This window comes from Melanerpes formicivorus, unplaced genomic scaffold (genome assembly GCF_026170545.1).
Source record: "Melanerpes formicivorus ecotype bairdi unplaced genomic scaffold, bMelFor1.0.p_v2 SCAF_4, whole genome shotgun sequence".
NCBI classification, from domain to species: domain Eukaryota; kingdom Metazoa; phylum Chordata; class Aves; order Piciformes; family Picidae; genus Melanerpes; species Melanerpes formicivorus.
In genome coordinates, this window is record NW_027142356.1 from 19,949,891 (window position 1) to 19,965,852 (window position 15,962).

General features: G+C 38.1%; 1 non-coding gene across 1 annotated transcript; it reads left to right on the forward strand.

Moving 5' to 3' along the window:
- Positions 1 to 15,517: 15,517 nt before the first annotated feature.
- Positions 15,518 to 15,589, forward strand: TRNAE-CUC (transfer RNA glutamic acid (anticodon CUC)). Its single transcript has one exon. It is a non-coding gene; the product is annotated as a tRNA-Glu (tRNA).
- The last annotated feature ends 373 nt before the right edge of the window (positions 15,590 to 15,962 follow it).

Below are 15,962 nucleotides of genomic sequence, written 5' to 3' on the forward strand. Positions count from 1 at the left end.
GAACAAGAGGACACAGTGCATCAGGGGAGGTTTAGGCTGCATGTTAAGAAAAAGTTCTTTGTAGAAAGAGTAATTTGCTATTGGAATGGGCTTCCTGGGGAGGTGGTGGAGTCACCATCGCTGGAGGTGTTTTGGAAGAGACTGGATGGGGTGTTTGGTGCTATGGTTTAGTTGATTAGATGGTGTTGGATGATAGGCTGGACTTGATGATCTCAAAGGTCTTCTCCAACCTGGTTTATTCTCTTCTAAAACCTTGCAGGCAGTCATGGATTTCATTTTCCCAAACCATACATGCTCTGTGTTTCTTTCTATTCATGCAACAGCTTATTGGGGGGCAACATAATGATTTGGTAGAGTATAGCACTGCACAATGATGGGGAGTCAGGTCAGTCAGGATCCTTATGCCTCTCATGTTGTGTAGTCATATCTAATATAGATCGACTACTTTCTCTATCATTCCTGGAAAGAATGTGTAAGGTACACTTTGCTTATTTGTCACTCAGATAATGAAGCACTTCCATGTTTCTGTCCCCCTACACAATATATATATATAATTTTTTTTATGTTAAGGTAAATGCAAGGTCTGAAATCTCATATGGTACCTAGGAATGGATAGGAATCCCAGGTTTTGGTGAGATTCAAGATGGGCACTTAATGTTTACTGATGCTTGACTGGTTATAGCAACAGTAAGAATTAGGTATGTAGCACGTATGTGCTAAAACTGTTTGGAACAAAACAATTTTAAATTTGTATAATATCAATTACCACAGATTTTATGCACTTCAGTAATCTCTTAACCACCTGTCCACTCCTAAATGTGACTAATCTGCATATTAATAGCATAACATGCTTGAAAGATCTAAGAGCAGGTTTCAAAGGAATCCTTTTGGAGCTGGGGATCCAGCCTTCAATCATTTTCACAGGCTTATTTAGAAACTTTTCTTTTAGATTATAGTAAAAGAGGTAACATTCTTTCATGACAAATAACTGCTGTGTATAACAGTATTTTTCTTTCTTTCTGCATGAGCCCATGAGATAGCATGACCTTAAGTTTCTAATCAATAAATCAAAACTGCTTTTAGATATCATATGCATTGTGACATTTAGAAAGACTGGCAAGAGGAATGTTAGGAATGATTTCTCAGTACCATTTCTATACTTACCAAAATGCCTTCCACTAGAAAGGAAAACAGATTGCCTTTATTTCTGTTTCAGATTTTAGTTCTCTGCTCACCCTTATTTCAGTGATAAGAAGGACAAAATAATTATGTCTGTTTTGAAGTTCCCATTATCCTCATTTATGTCAATGGAAGTTTAAATTTGCTGAGGGTTCTTTGTGTTTTAAGCCAGTGAAACAACCAAAATACTTAAATCAACAGAATCAAGGTCCATACGCCTTCGAGGTCAATGACATTCTGTCTACAGCTCTGAATGCAGCCCAAAGGTTTGACCTTTCTTAGCAAGGTACAACATTGTACAGACTTGTCTATGTCTTTCCTATTGAGAACTTTAAATGGGAACCAATTAATTTTTAGTTTCACTTTTCAATTATTCCATGCTGCAAGTTTGATCCTTGTGACATAATGTCAAGTATTTAGAAACAAGTGAATTGCAAACTTTTGACACTGCAAGAATTTTTCCTCTGTCCTCTGAGAATTGGTAAGCACTGTAAAAGAAAAGTTTCTGTCATTTATCTTTGCTTGTACTATTTTTCCTTGCGTGAACCTTAAGCTGGAAAGGGTCTGTGATTTCATTTAAATGGAAGACAATTGTGTCTAACAGCAGTGTTTAATTGTTGGTTTTACTCTAAAAATATCTGCCAGGCTGCACATCTTATTATGGCACAGTGAAGTAAATTAAAGGTTACATTCTGCACACAAGGAGATATTGTCATGCATTTCACAGATTTGGGTTAGAGGGGAGCTCTTGCAATCCTTTAACACTAAGTTTACTTATCAAGCAGGGTCATCTAGAGCTGGTTGTCCAGGATTTTATCCAGCTGGATTTTGAGTATCTCCACTGATGAAGACTGAACAATCTCTCTGTGCAGACACCGTGTACCAGTGTATGATATTATCCCTCCCCAAGAAAATAGAGGATGATTCATGTCACATTATTAGATAGAATATGTAGACTTTATACTCAAAAATAAATGTGTCAAATAATTAATATACATTTTAGTTTGACATTTCCCCCTGCTTCTTCCCAAATTAGAAGATTGGATTGGGCTGCCCAGGGAGGTGGTGGAGTCACCATCACTGGAGGTGTTTAGGAAAAGACTGGATGGGGCGCTTGGTGCTATGGTTTAGTTAATTGGATAGTGTTGGATGATAGGTTGGACTTGATGATCTCAAAGGTCTTTTCCAACCTGGTTAATTCTACTCTGTTTTATTGGGGTGTGGATTTTCTTTCTTTGTATTTCAAAAGACAAAACCCAGAATATGTCATTATCTGGAAGTCAGGTTGTTTAAAGATATTTTAGAAATTCCTTTTTTATTGGCTTAAGTCTTTATAAGAAATAAAGACTTCAGGACAAAATTCATGGCTCTTTGGTTTGTTTTCAGTCAATTCGTGTTGGGTAACTACGGGGAAAAGTATAACTGGAAAAAAAGTATCAGTTCAATTACTAATGTTTCTTATCACTTGGGGTACAGTCAGGATTAAGTGATTGGATGTAGTTTTAGACTTCTCTTGTTCTGGAAAACTGAAATTGAGTGCAATATCTATCATAGAGAGAGGACATTTGGCATGTCCATATTGCATAATGATGTGCAGGAATACTAGTGTTGTCCCAGGAGCAAGTAGAGAGAATGGCATACAGCTGTGCTGTCAGATGGCTCTTCATCTGTCATCCCTGCTTAGATGCATGATGTTTCAGCAGCCGATGCAGCAACAGCATTTATTTCTGCCCTATGTCTGAAAATGTCTTTTGAATTCCAGTCAGTAACTATCAGGATTGGGAAAAAATAGAAGGAGGTTTTGTCCTTGTTTTCATGATGGTTCCTTTTACCTCTGGGGAAAGGTTTGTGGGTTTTTTAATCTTTAGAAATAGTGGTGAACATTAACACAGCTTTCAAATAGGATTTGTTCACCTGAGACTCTTTTCTTTGGATTGTACAGCAAATTAAATGAATCATTATATTTAATGGAAAAAATGATGTCTACTTAAAAATCATAGTCTTATTTTGTTCTCTTCCAAGTGACTGGAAATTCATTGTGTAATTTAGTGTAAGTTAGGTCAAATATGAGGAAAAAAATTCATAAATGCCCAGTTTATTCTTCTTACTGTAACATAGGATTGAGCCTATTGATAATGTCAACCAAGTTTAAGGGTATGTTAAATTGATGTTCCACAGCTATCAAAATAAGGATTATATTTGTAGTGCTGGTCAGAATTCGAATAAACCATCATTTGTTGATGTTGCAAAACAGTGGAAATCTGCAACAGCATTTGAAATCTGTAACTTCCATGGTATGCTCATTTTAGCTCTAAACACCTATTAACAAAGTAGCATGGTTAAATGTGTCATCTTGTCCACTTTTCTAAGCTCTTTTCCTTTTGCACTCCCACATGTCCTTGCAGCCCAGAAAGACAACTAAATCTTGGGCCACATCAAAAGTAGTGAGGTGAGAGTATGTCTCTTGTCCCCAGTGTCAAGTGATAGAATGAGAGAAGAGGGCCTCACTTTGTGCCAAGGGAGGTTTAGATTGAATATTCGGAAAAATGTCTTTATTGAAAGAGTGGTGTGGCATTAGAATAGGTTTCCCAGGGAGGTGGTGAAATCACTGTCCCTGTAAATGTTAAAAAAACGAGTAGACATGGCACTTGAGCATATGGTTTGATAGCTGTGGGGTTGTTAGGTCAATGTTTGGACTTGATTTTTGTCCAACTGAAAAAATTCTATGATTCTATAAAAAATTATAGCCACCAGATTGAGGGAGGTGGTTCCCCACCTCTCTCTATTCCACTGTTCTGAGATCCCTCCTAGAGTAATGTGTGCATCTGTGGAGCCCACAAGACAAGAAAGACTTGGACCTGTTAGGGTCCGGAGAAGGGCTGGAGCACCTATTCTATGAAGATAGGCTGAGAGAACTGGAGTTATTTGGCATGGACAAGAGAAAGCTCCAGGGAGACATCATAGCAGCCTTCTGCTATTTGAAGGGGCCCAAGAGGATAGCTAGAGAGGCACTCTTCAGAGTGATGCAAAAGTGATGTGATAAGATAAGGTGCAATGGCTTTAAACTGGAAAAAGCTAGATTTAGATTGGACACTAGGAAGAAATTTTTCATCATGAGAGTGGTGAGGTACTGGAACAGCTTGCCCAGAAAAGCTGTGGGGGCTCCAATCTTGGCAGTGTTCAAAACCAGGCTGGATGGGGCCTTAAGCAACCTGGTTTAACAGGAGCTGTCCCTACCCATGGCAGCTTGTTGGAACAGAATTATCTTTAAGCTATCCTCCAACCCAAAACTTTCTATGATTCTATAAGTGTGCTCTTCTGCCTTTCAACAGAGCACTGATGCAAAGATACAGTTTAGAAGCCAAAAATCCTTTTTAGGATTTAGGGGGTTGAAGCAGGGGAAAGGTAAGAAGAAAGGGAATACAACCTTCACTGACAATTTAAATCTCTCATCCTCTTCACTGCAGAGTTAATTAGGTTAATATCCTTAGTTGAGTCATATATGCCAGTACTTCTGCTTTAGGAATGTAACAGTGAGATAAGCACAGCAATTGATGTATCCTGGTATATTCCATACTTCAAAATAACAGTAATATAATGAAGTTAATAAAATAGAATAACAGTAATTATTTCTGCATTTGAGAGGATAGATCTGAAGGCACCCTATACAGTTTCTTTGACTTACTGATTCCCTTTATATGAATAGTGAAGGTGGTGGTGGGGGAATCTTATAATTGATAGAAAATAGCAGTAAATTATCAGAACCATCATATAAAGTGACACCACTATCCAATTTTCAGCATAATTCTTCAAGCTTAGCATGTAAAATATAAACTATAACCAGAATATCGGTTACATGACAATATCTGAAAGTAGTTGACAGAAGATGTGTGATCATGTCCAAGCTATAAATATAGGTTATGAATGTCTTTCAAATACTTTTGCTCTCTAACACTGCTTGCAGGCATCAAAATTGTTTGATGTAACCCGTGCCTCAGGTTTTCCTAGGTGAAATCAAATTAACTTGCATAGCTGAATTTCCACACCCTGTTTTTATTTGTTCAGATTAGCAGAAATTTTTCACTTGCATTAATACTACAAGATTATGGGTTGTTTTTTTCTAAAGCTATATGGGAATAGTTTTGTAAAACTGAAATCTTGTGTAAATCTGATATTTGGAAGTAATTTGACTAGTTTTTGGTTTTGCTGATATTTTAGGATGAGGCTAGAGCATTAGATCTAATATTAATATAAAAAGAGGGTGTTTGGAAGAACTAATTCAGATAAAGAATTGCTCTTTCTACAGAGTACAGGAGATGAACAGGTTTTGAGATGATGACCTATATAATGCATCTGCATTGTATTTTTCAGTTGGCAGTCATGTAACAATACCAATTCTTTCTACAGATCTTTTTGTAGGTGACTAATGCAAAAAAAGTGTGAATTATCTTTAGATGCATTTTGGGGGACTTTCTTTTTTGCTGCTCTTGTTTTCTGCTTCTGTACTTAACATGTTGATTCTGCAGTATAGAGAAAAACAAAACAAAACAAAAATTTTCTTTTTCATTTTCACATTAGATAACAAAAGGTTTCTAGCTCTTGAACAACTGCTAGGATCTGAAGGATCATTAAGCAACAATGTCTAAAGAGCATCAATAATTTCAGTGTTCCTTGAGAAAGCAAAGCATGTTAAACCATCAGAAACAGAAAATCTGGAAACGGATAATTATAATTTGTCGGTTTTGTAGTTGGAGAAAAGGCTTTCTCAATAAGATGGCAGGAAAATATAAAATCAGGTGAGGAACGTATTTTTAAGTATATCATCAAGTAAAAGATGATGCTTGAATCTGATCTTACTGGTATGACATATATTAAGGAGGATTGTACTACATCAAATATAACACCAGATATGGTCAGAGCAGATAAAGAAAAAACCTCTTGAATTTGTAGTGACTTTTTTTAATTAACAATAGTGAAGGTAGGACTTAAAAGTGATTGTATCCAGATTCCTTGTAGGATCAAATCTAAGTTTCTGTCAGTTCATCTTTTCCACTTCTGTTTTCCTAATAGAATTAAAACTTGAGACAAAAAATCCAAACCAAAAAGAGGTGATTGGGAACAGTCAGCATGGCTTTGCCAAGGGCAAATCCTGCCTGACCAACCTGGTGGCCTTCTATGAGCAGGTGACAAAATTAATAGATGAGGGGCGAGCAACTGATGTCGTTTACCTGGACCTGAGCAAAGCCTTCAACACTGTCCCGCACCACATCCTGGTCTCCAAACTGGTGACACGTGGGTTTGATGGGTGGACCACTAGATGGATAAGGAACTGGCTTGATGGCCGCACCCAAAGAGTGGCTGTCAATGGCTCCATGTCCCAGTGGAGGCCAGTGACAAGCGGAGTCCCTCAGGGATCAGTCCTGGGACCTGTCTTGTTCAACATCTTTGTGGGTGACATGGACAGTGGCATTGAGTGCACCCTCAGCAAGTTTGCTGACGACACCAAGCTGTGTGGTGCAGCAGACACGCTGGAGGGAAGGGAGGCCATCCAGAGGGACCTGGACAGGCTGGAGAGGTGGGCACAAGCCAACCTCATGAAGTTCAATAAGAGTAAGTGCAGGGTCCTGCATCTGGGTCGAGGAAATCCCAGGCACAAATACAGGCTGGGCAGTGACTGCCTGGAAAGTGGCCCTGAGGAGAGAGACTTGGGGGTGCTGGTGGACAAGAAGCTTAACATGAGCTCTCAATGTGCACTTGCAGCCCGCAAAGCCAATCAGATACTGGGCTGCATCAGGAGAAGTGTGGCCAGCAGGTCGAGGGAGGTGATCCTCCCCCTCTACTCAGCCCTGGTGAGACCCCACCTGGAGTACTGTGTCCAGTTCTGGAGCCCCTATTACAAGAGGGATGTGGAGGTGCTGGAATGTGCCCAGAGAAGGGCCACAAGGATGATCAGAGGGCTGGAGCACCTCTCCTATGAGGACAGACTGAAGGAGTTGGGGCTGTTCAGTCTGCAGAAGAGAAGGCTCCGAGGTGACCTAATTGTTGCCTTCCAGTATCTGAAGGGGGCCTACAGGAAGGCTGGGGAAGGACTTCTCAGGATCTCAGGTAGTGATAGGACCAGGGGGAATGGAATGAAGCTGGAGGTGGGGAGATTCAGGCTAGATGTGAGGAGGAGGTTCTTCACCATGAGAGTGGTGAGACCCCGGAATGTGTTGTCCAGGGAGGTGGTCGAGGCCCCGTCCCTGGAGGTGTTTAAGAGCAGGCTGGATGAGGCTCTGTACGGCCTGATCTAGTGTAGGGTGTCCCTGCCCATGGCAGGGGGGTTGGAACTAGATGATCCTTGTGGTCCCTTCCAACCCTGAATGAAACTATGAAACCAACCAAACAACAAACCAAACCAAACCAAACAAAAAAAACCCAACCAGAAAAAACCCCTCACAACTCTGTATGGGGGTAATTGAGGACTTTTGAGTCTGTGTAGTATCAGCCTCCAACCCAAAAGGCAATGTGTATCTCCCCACAGAAATCAAGATCAATACAAGTATGCAGCCATTCTTGTAAGATTGACAACCGAAAATGATCAACCTTGAGAAGCAGCCTCTAAAGACTGATCTATATCTGGGTTTGTTACAAATGGTTGCATATAAAAGAGTGAAAGTTTTCGTCCTCTGATATTAGAACTGTGAACAAAGAAAATTCAGTTTTTAATCTGTATGCTCTTACACCATTATATCTGAGAGGAAAATCTCAGATTTCTGCCTTGATATCCCTTGGGTAACAATATTATCCAAATCCTCAAAGTTGTTGCACATTTTAGTTTCTTCTGAATGGCAACAGTTAAGGCCATCTGTTAGGCTGGCATTATTCCTAGGCAAAAATTGTTGCACCAGTTTAAAAGTGACATGGAGGACCAACTGGTAGGAAGAAGCAGTTTCCATCTCTTCTCCCTCCTGTTGTAGCCTTCATTAGATAAATCTCTAAAATGGAAGACCAATCACACAAAAATTAATTGTCCTTGTACCTCTTCAACAAGCATTAATTGTAGAACTCTAACAATATAATTTTTATAAGATTGCTGGAGATTTACAAAAGTCAATACAAAGAGGATGCAGTTGGAAAAAAATATAAGGTGAAAAATAAGGAAAGCACTAAGACATGAAATGTTTCTTAATGACTGAGGTTGCGTGACAGAATCACTGGTGTTTTGTGTGTGGTTGGTTGGTTTAACAAGAGGACACAGTCTCAGGTTGCGCCAGGGGAGGTTTAGGTTGGATGTTAGGAAGAAGTTCTATACAGAGAGAGTGATTGCCCATTGGAATGGGCTGCCCAAGGGGGTGGTGGAGTCGCCGTCATTGGAGGTGTTCAGGAGGAGACTTGATGGGGTGCTTGGTGCCATGGGTTAGTTGTTTAGGTGGGTTGGATTGGTTGATGGGTTGGACGCAATGATCTTGAAGGTCTCTTCCAACCTGGTTTGGTTTATTGGTTGTTTTTTGTCTTTATAAGCAAATTAATAATTCATTTTATACTTAGCCATTCTGTAGGAAACATGGCCCTCATTTTTACTCAAAGCCATTAGTCGTAACGGTGTCGTTCCAGTACAACATGGGATATCACACACAGTATAGATTCTAAATAAATAAGTACAATGATTATTGAATCCAGAGTTTACTTCTCTGTGATTATTTGGAATGAGGTATGTAAACAAAGTTTCTCCAGGGGTTGACTTAAAGGAAAATGTTTATTCTAGACCTGCAACCTTGCAGCACTTCATCTATAAAGCCTTCAGTTATTTAAAACACTTGTAAAAGTCGTTACATCCCTCAAATAGTCATGCATGGAATACAGCACTAAAAGTATCAGCCAGACTCCTATCACCTCCCATCTGGCTTAGCACTTGTATATAACAGGCATGCACTACTTTTAGCAGTCACAGTATGGCTTCAGGCTATGGACGGCCACCTTCAGTGCTATAGTGGGAATACTGCTGAAGAAAATTGTGAACTGGTATTAAAATAATCGTGGTATCTGAAGACACCAAACAATAGGTGGCTACTGCTGCTGAAGAAGCTTTTCCTGTTACAAACGTGCAACTCATTTCATATATCCAGCTAGATTAAGTTCATGTTTATTCCCTGAATTTAATAGTAACAAGTGTTTGTTTTGAGGCTAATTCACAGTTTTGTCTTCAATTAATGATATGCTCCTCTTAGTTTCTTTGTGCAGCACTCAGTTATAGTCTGAACTAATGATTCTATTTGAAGAATTTCCCCTTTCAGTCACATTGTATATCTTTTGGCAATGCTTTTATTTTAAACTGTGATGGTTTCATGGTTTTATTTTTAGTGAGATGTTCTGCATTCTTAAAAGTTTCATTTTCTGAACATTGTTTGTTCATTAATAGTCTTAATGTCCCTTGTTGAATTGCTGTTGCACTTCTACTGTCTAACATGCATCAAGCTCTCCTAGCTTGGAATTCATCACTGTGCAATGAAAATTTGGGACTGTGAGCTAAACTATAATGATATAATTTTATTGCTGCTACCTTTTACACACTGGCACTAATAGATAAGCTTGTTGGAATTTCTTTAATTGTGTGACCTATGTAATTACAACAGATCTTGTGAAATAGCCATATGTTAAACAGGTTTGTTAGGAAAATAGTTTAACTCAGAATAAAATTAGGCAAAATATCTCACCACAAGATATTTTTATAGTGTGCCATTCCTAAAATAACCAGAAAGTTGCTCACTACAGCTAGCTGTGCCAATAGTTAAGTAGTTATCCTATGATAGCTTTTAATATCTTTGATTCAGAGTTGTTTGGATTTTTTTAGGAAATGAGTTATTTATAAGCACAACCAATTTTTATGTGAAATTTGCTTTCTTTCTAGATATATTCATAAACCATTTAAAAGTACAAAGGATAGAGATGAAAGCAAAATAACAATTTTTTATCACCTATTTTTAGCCAAGAGTGATTAAAAATGTGATGTTTTCCATGAGACCAACACTAGGATAGGAGGGTCAAAAGTGAAGTATAAAGGATGGAGTGGATAGAAACAAACTAATTGCTAAGATTAATGTAGTTTTTTCCAACAGAAAAAAATAAATGTGTGGAACTTGGAAGACAGACTAGAAAGTGACCTTGCTGAGAGAACTACTCAAACTAGACAATATATAGTTTGAAGGAAATAAAATACACATAGGAAGGTCTACATCCATGAGACAGCACAGATCCACAGTTTGTAGATCAAGTTAGGGTGAGGATCAGTTCAGTCAAATGTGATAGATGGACTTGTATCTTATGGATTATATTTATGCTAGTAAATGCCTATTTCAAGCATTTGTCATGTCTATCAATTATGACCTCACAAGAATTCCCAGATGCTCAGCTTTTTCAAGCAAGATATTTGGTAGTTCAAATGATTTATACAAAAGTGCGTGTACTTTGGATAATTAGTTTAGCTCTTTTGTGATCATACATGCTCTCCAAAAATTAGCAGGGAAATATTTAAAAGTAGCTATCTCTTAAAGTGAGAAACTGTCAGAATTGACTCTAGTAATTGTGTAAGAAGTAAACTCAAACAAGAAGTGTGTGCAAAAGGAAAGAAATAACTGTAAGTAATGTACATGTGCAAACAAACCATTGCTTGAGTAGGAGAACTATATATATTTCAACAGTAGTTTAAAACTGAGTATGCATATATAGTTTGTAGACTAATGATGTTCATAATATAAACCTTGGTCAGTGGTTGCTACCAGTGGCCTATTCCTTCAGATGGGAAACTGTTACTTCCAGTACTCCAGATTAACTTTTATCTCACCTTCTGTTAGCAAGTGAGCACTTTCCAGACATTCTTCCCATTGGCTATGGCTTCTTCAATGGAAGACAGGAAAATGTGCAGGTAATTTTCAGGTTTAATATTTTGAATTCTAAAAGACTGAAGCAATTTCAGGAGTTCAGTATAGACAAAATTATTGAAATACAATCTTATTGATAGTTTCCTTATTAAGTGAAGATAAAAGAAAGGTTGTTGAAGAGACTCACTATGGCTGCCAGAGGCTTCAAAAAATAAATCCCTGTTTTGTGTATGAATGATGTCTTCTCTAACAAAGAATGTGTCAATTTAATAGATTAAAAAAATCCTCTCAGGATTCAATGTGTATGTAATCCTGTGTTGAGGTAGCTGATTTCCTAAATTACTTGATTGTTCTGTTCTTCCCTTTCTCCTTTCCTCCTTTCTTTTTTCCTTTCTGTCAAATCTTTTTGTGCATTAGCACTCTTATCTCCACCAGTTATGTCTGCAGATTTCTTTAGCACATCACAGTATCACAGTATAAATAAGGTTGGAAGAGACCTTGAGGATCATCGAGTCCAGCCTATAAACACAGACCCCATGACTAGACCATGGCACCAAGTGCCACGTCCAATCCCCTCTTGAACGCCTCCAGGGACGGTGACTCAACCACCTCCCTGGGCAGCCCATTCCAATGGCGAACAACTCTCTCAGTGAAGAGCTTTCTCCTCACCTTGAGCCCTAACTTCCTCTGGCACAGCTTGAGACTGTGTCCTCTTGTTTCTTTCAGTTTAGATAACAGTACAAAAGGTTGAGATATTATTTTAAAAAAACACCAAAACAAAGCAACCAAACAACACATAGTTTATATTTGATTGTCGTTATCAATGTTGGACAATAATTTGTAGTGATGTGGCTAGTAGAAATGAAAAGTTTATGGGAGTGTCTCAGTTTGAATGGAATTTCTGGCCCTAAACCACACAAGTTTAATGTGGAGCTTCCTACATGTTATCAAAAAACTAGGAAAAAGAAAGCTGCAAGAGAAGGCCACTGCTGTGTGTCAGATGGACAGGAGCTGTAAGGATGAGAGACTTTGAACAAGAACCCACTCTCTGTCCTTGTACCTTCCTTCACTTTTTCATTAACACACTTCTGAAGTTCCTGAGTTATTTCCTCATTATGGCATTTGTTTCTACTTAGGAAAATCTCTTCCTCTTGAGATCTGTTCTTCACTGTCTTTTGTCCTTACATCTATGCAATTTCAAATTTTCTAAGGCTGTGTTACAGTAAAAAAAAAGGAGGAGGAGCAGAGGAAGCATGTATTTGACTTTCTTCCTTGACTTTTTGTGAGTTGTAAGTCATTCAGTAGTTATTGATACAGCATATGCTTTCATGGGTCTAAGTCCACTGTAGTCCACAAGCAGAGACACAGTTTTTCTCTTTCTACATGTTAAGAGAAGAATTCATGTTTATAATGAATGCTGAAAAGAGTTATTCTTGATGACAGATATAGACAGGGGTTTTGCACAAGTTAGTAAGATCTGTAAATGTATGATATATTTTTGAAAAGCACACAACTGTTGTTTAGTTTGTTTTCCATTGTTTTGCTAAAGTATTCATAGCAGTAATGTAAAAACCAACCAACCAAAAAATATTACCACTGGGAAGATTGAGGGAATCTTAAAGAAAAGCATTCTTTTTTTTTTTTCCCACCCATCATTGCTGAGGATCACATCAACTACCAGTTCTTCTGATGCTATAATCCTATTTTCACTTTCAAAAGCTATGCAAAGAGAAATGTCATGTTGCATTCCCACAGTACATGCAATTCCTGTTTCTGTATATGTGCTAAGAATGTTTCCCTGACAGTTTTCCCAGCATTCTCATTGAACACTAGTGAAAGGAAGTAATTGTACTTGTTACTGTATTAAAAGATGACTAAGGTTTTTCCTTAGAGCAGTGCAAGCTTTGTAAATGCATTGAGTATTTGGAACTGTGGATTTTCTATTTTCAGCAATTCTACCATTCTGGCTTATAAGAAACTGCAGTTAGATATTTCAGGTTTTTAAAGTAATCTCAAGATAACTGATTTGATAACCTCTTACATCGAACTCTAGGATTAATGATGGAATAAAGCCTTTCTTTCAGAGATTATACAATGCAATATACATACAAATAAGCAGCATGTCAAGAGAAAAATAAAAAGTCTGAAGTTACATAACTGAATTCCTTTTATGTTACTGGAAGATGATGAAAAATATTGGTCCTGTCAGATACGTGATTTGAGTGATAGGAAACAAAAGATTCCATTTTTGTATAATATATCAAAAAAAGAGTGAGAGAGAAAGTAGCTAATTTTTTATGCTTGTTAGCCTACTGAAGCTAAAGCATCCATTTTTATTAACTATGAAAATACTTTTCCATAGGAAAATGGAAGATTTTAATTCTGAAAGATGGCAGATGGTGGTATCACCAACTTTCTCTGGAGAAAGTGACAACTAATGATGGAGAACTCACGGTGCTGCAGCTAAAAGGTGTGGATATACCAGACATTTATTTTGTATTCATTAAAGACAAACCTGATATATATTTCAATTTAAAAAAAAAAGGGAATAAATAAATCAATGTCATTTATTTGAAAAGCATCATGGATATTATCCTTTTGTCTTGTTATAAAAGCAACTGCAAAAAATGCTGTCTTTTTCTCAAGCTTCTACAAGTGCTTCTACAACATGAGTTTTGTGGAAGACATGTTCTAACTTTTGAGCACTATTTAGACAACAGTGAAGACTAGGATTGTCTTGTTCTATGAGTGCTCCTGCAGGACAACTGGTGCATTTAATATTTTAAGCTATTACTTACTCAAGACTTCCATACAGAAATTACAGTGAGGTTACATTTAACTTTTGACAGTAAAGAGGAAAGTATATTTCATTATTAGCTAGTTTATATGACTGTCATTTTTCGCTCAGAATCTTTTTTCAATGAGTGATGTGCTTCTGATTAAAATCTGTTACTCTGGTTAAAATGTTTGTTGTAACTGAAGACAACAACAAAATACCTAGGGTTTTTTATATTCAGAATAGCATAGGCTTTCTGTTGGAAATTCCTCAGCTACACTGAATCATCATAATCTAAGAAATACTGCATTTTGCTTTGACACTACAAGCCATGTGCAAAAATAGCTCCTGTCCTCTTCTTTTGAACTTAGAGGTAAAAAAAGACCCAGGCAGGTCCTTTTTTAAATTCTGCACCAATATTTCTACTTTCAGAATCTGAATTATACACCTGTCAATTTTATAATGCTTTTGATTCCTTTTCATATTAAACAAATATATAAATCATTGAACCTTTATTTATTGACAGTAACTAAAACTGTGCTTCTGGACTCATATCTCTTGTGTGGTATGTACATGTTGTAGTCAGATATATCACCAAGGTGCAAGATTAGTATGGCCGTAAGAGCATAAAACACCATTTGAACTACAAAATTTCAATGCAATGTGTAGCTGCCTTGCCCTGTGTTGTCCTCTTGCTACTTATGTCCAAAGCTGGTTCTGCTATGCTGTACTGGGTACTTACACATGTTCTGAAATTGCAGTCTGGCTGCAATACAGATAAAATGATTGCCTATGAAAGGCTGTGGCAAGTAAAGCCAAATTACGTGATTGTGGTTTTAGAAAGCTGTTTTAATTTGTGTGATTGAATAACCATCCTGAAGTGGCTTCTTTGGGAGCCATGATCAGAGGCTTGCCAGGAGTTTGCCTTCAAACAACCAATTCTAATTCCATCTTGGGAACACTTCATCCTAAGTGGTCCAGGATAAATTCTGTAAAGCAAGCAACCTTAAAATCATCATATACATGACTTAATGAAGTAGACCACAACAACAAAATACACTTGTCATCTTTGTAAAAGATTTTGAGCAATTAGACTCTTCTGTCACAACAAAATCTAACATCACAGACATTTAAGAGAATTCCATTATTTTCATTTCACTGTACTGAAACCTTGACTCAATTTCAGGACAAAACCATCATGAAATCTAGAACCTTAGAATTATTTCTACTAAATTACAAATATTTGGGTCTAGAATGAGGAAAGAACTATGGAGACCATTCTCCTCTCTGAACTACAAGTTACTCCTGATATTTTTCTTACTGAACATTTTTTCTCTCTTATTTATAAGATAGTGGTTATAGACTGTTATTTATAAGATAGGTTTCTTGAAGAAAAAAAAAACCACTCTTACCTGCTTTAGAGTGGATACTGTGAAATAACTAGATTCCTCAAATTTGAGCAGTTAAACTCCATTTATTTGTGCCTTTGGCTGAAACTATGTGTTTGGATGCGTCAAAAGACCGGCCTGGATAAGTAGAGAGTTTTGACTCAGGAAGAAAAGGAAGATCTAGTGGCTATGGAAGAAGGGGCAGGCAAGTAAGGAAGTGTACAAGGCTCTTGAAAAAGGATGTGTATGGAGAAAATTAGGAAGGTCAAAGTTTAACTAGAACTCAGTGTGGCCAGTGGGTAAGGCACTCAGTCTCCCTGGTGGTCTAGTGGTTAGGATTCGGCGCTCTCACCGCCGCGGCCCGGGTTCGATTCCCGGTCAGGGAAAGCAATTTTTCCCCAAGGATCAGTGCTGGGCCCTGTGCTCTTTAACATCTTTATTGATGATCTGGATGAGGGCATTGAGTCCATCATCAGTAAATTTGCTGACGACACCAAGCTGGGGGCAGTAGTTGATCTGCTGGAGGGTAGAGAGGCTCTGCAAAGGGACCTCGACAGGCTGGACAGATGGGCAGAATCCAACGGCATGAGATTTAACACGTCCAAGTGCCAGGTTCTGCACATTGGCCACAACAACCCCATGCAGTGCTACAGGCTGGGGTCAGAGTGGCTGGAGAGCAGCCAGGGAGAGAGGGACCTGGGGGTACTGGTCGATGGTAGGCTGAACATGATCCTGCAGTGTGCCCAGGCAGCCAAGAGG